Source organism: Triticum dicoccoides, chromosome 4A (genome assembly GCF_002162155.2).
Source record: "Triticum dicoccoides isolate Atlit2015 ecotype Zavitan chromosome 4A, WEW_v2.0, whole genome shotgun sequence".
Classification (NCBI taxonomy): domain Eukaryota; kingdom Viridiplantae; phylum Streptophyta; class Magnoliopsida; order Poales; family Poaceae; genus Triticum; species Triticum dicoccoides.
The window spans coordinates 746,458,349-746,461,098 of record NC_041386.1 but is presented as its reverse complement, the minus strand read 5'-3'; the positions used below and the strand labels follow the sequence as shown (position 1 = coordinate 746,461,098).

Genomic DNA, 2,750 nt, shown 5'->3' with positions numbered 1-2,750 from the left:
AGCCGGCATTCCCTCGTCAAAGTCCGCAGAGCTGACCAGATACATCATTGGATGTCGTCTCCACAGTAAGTATGTATGATTCAAAACAGTTCTTCCAAGTTTCTGCAAGACATATTGCAGCAGTGAAGACAATTCATTCATCACAGCCCAAACTTATTATTCTTACTGTGTATTTATACTTGATATTGTTTTTAGAGAAGACAGGTGCAGAAATTAAAGATAAAATTATAATTTGTCAGTATAAATCAAAGACCAGTATTGTAAGTATATATCTGTCTCAATATTTGTGCATCTTCTCTGGAGGGCTTTAGTTAATATCTGCTCCACACCAGGGGCATTGAGAAAGAGATACCAGATTCTTCTCTTTCTCCCGTTTCTCCTGCATGACGCCAACAGGAAGGGACTTGTAGGAAGGTTGTCCGTTGTCGTAACGGCCACCAGCCGCAATGTATAGATCTTCTTTTATTCGTAAAATTCTATAAAGTAGAAATAGAAAAACATAGGATTATGTTGTCACTATCATCTTCAATCCTACAGGATTTAAACTATGTTTGTTTGCTCCACAGGAAAAACATGGCATTATTTGCAATACTCTGGAGAGTGTAACGTAAATGTACTCTTATTAAAAACTTATTTGTAAAAGCCAATAGTTTTTAAGGCAGCAGAAACATCTCAATGACATATTTGTGCTACATATTATACTTCTCTACATCTAGGTTTAATAATGGTTATTTTAAATATCATTATCATTTCTAAAAGAATGTAAATATTGTTAATAAAACTATAACACATATAGCTCTATCCAAAAATAAGCTAGCCGGTGCAGACGCATGGGTTGACGACTAGTCTTTCTAGTTTGATATGAATCATATCCCTACCTGCATGTTTCGTCATGCTAAAACTATCTTAGAGCATCTCTAGCCGTTCGGCCCCCGGGACGCTCAAAAAGAGCCGCCTGAGGCCGAACCGGCGCTTCCTTGGCGCGTGGGGGCGACTGCGTTCCCAGTCGACGCCCCCAGGTCGCCGTCAAAATCGCGCGAACTCGGCGATATTTCATCCAAATTTGTACAAACTCGGTGATCTGGCACAAACTCGGCGATGCTTCATTGAAATTTGTACAAAAACAGATGGCATGCAATCTACGCCAAACTACACCTATCTCTGTTACGCCGCGGCCACCGCCCGCCATCTACATGCCGTGAGGCATGTAGAAACGGGTGTAGTCGCCGTCGTCGTCGTCGTCGCGCGCTGCGCCGGAGCCGCCACCGTCCCTACTGCACCCTGGCCAGGGTTTGCCGACGCGCGGTGGGGGGTCAGACGGGCCGGCCTCGTCCTCCTCGTTGCTGTCGAGGACGATGACGCCACCCTCCTCGCGTCCGCAGCGCCGGGTCTGGAGCTCCGCGTACGCCCAATGCTGGCGGAGCACCTGCTCGTAGACGTAGTCCTCCCTCGCCCACTTGAGGAAGGCCGCGTCGTCGAGGGCCACCATGTCCGCGTGCTCCAGCTTCACGAGGAGCAGCCCCGGCTCAGGCTTTGGCTAGACCAGGCAGAGGGAGCGCGGGGAGGGGCTGGCACCCTTGTTGATGACGAGGGCGCCACTGCGGGTGCGGCGTCGAAGCGGCGTTTCTTCCGGCTCCATTCGCCGCGGCGTCCAGGAGCTACCACGGCGGCGAGAGAAGGACGACCGAGGCGGGTACTCGAGGCGCAGTGTGTCGCCGTCCTCGATGTGGTCGAGGACGGCCTAGAGGGTGCGGCAGGCCACTCCCCACCACTCGCGCCGCCCGTCGGCGTTGTGGCGTCCGCGGGGGATGATGCCGTTGGCGGAGGCGATCCGGTCTTCGCAACGGCGCTCGAAGTACATCGTCCATGATGTGTGGCTATCGGCGGCGTACCTCCGCTCGTTCCGCTGCGCCTCCGTCAACGACAAGCAGATGCAGGCGATCTCGGCCCGCCATGCAGCCCCTTCGGGCACCGATGGCACCGGGACACCGCTGGCACTCAACTTCCATGACCCCGGCACACGCATGTCCGGGGACGCCGGATATTCTTCCTCGTTTAGCGACGCGTTGGCCGCCTGGAAAACAAGGGTGAAAGCAAGGATCATCGACAAGGAACCCTACTCCGAGATTGTAAAGGATAATCCGACAATCACGGAAGAGCAGTTTCAAATACTCAAGGAGGCTTGCGGGGCCGAAGCTGCCAAAAAAAGTCTAGGTACATGAAGGGGTTTCAAGAGAGGAACATTGGGAGCCACCACCTCGGAAGCCGTGGTTACGACGGAATGTTGGGGAACGTAGCAGAAATTCAAAATTTTCCTACGTGTCACCAAGATCTATCTATGGAGAAACTAGCAACGAGGGGAAGGAGAGTGCATCTACATACCCTTGTAGATTGCTAAGCGGAAGCGTTCATGAGAACGGGGTTGAAGGAGTCGTACTCGTCGTGATCCAAATCACCGGAGATCCTAGTGCCGAACGGACGGCACCTCCGCGTTCAACACACGTACAGCCCGGTGACGTTTCCCACGCCTTGATCCAACAAGGATAGAGGGAGAGGTTGAGGAAGACTCCATCCAACAGCAGCACAACGGCGTGATGGTGATGGAGGAGCGTGGCAATCCAGCAGGGCTTCGCCAAGCACCACGGGAGAGGAGGAGGAGGAGAGGCAGGACTGCACCAGTAGAGGGAGAAGTTCTCATGTGTTTAGCAGCCCCAAACCTCAACTATATATAGGGGAAGGGGGGGCTGCGC

The 2,750-nt window shown here is 52.5% G+C and overlaps 1 pseudogene; it reads right to left on the bottom strand.

The window, feature by feature from the left end:
- Positions 1–1,741: 1,741 nt before the first annotated feature.
- The window catches only part of LOC119284429, a 17,540-nt pseudogene continuing 16,531 nt past the window's right edge, over positions 1,742–2,750 (bottom strand).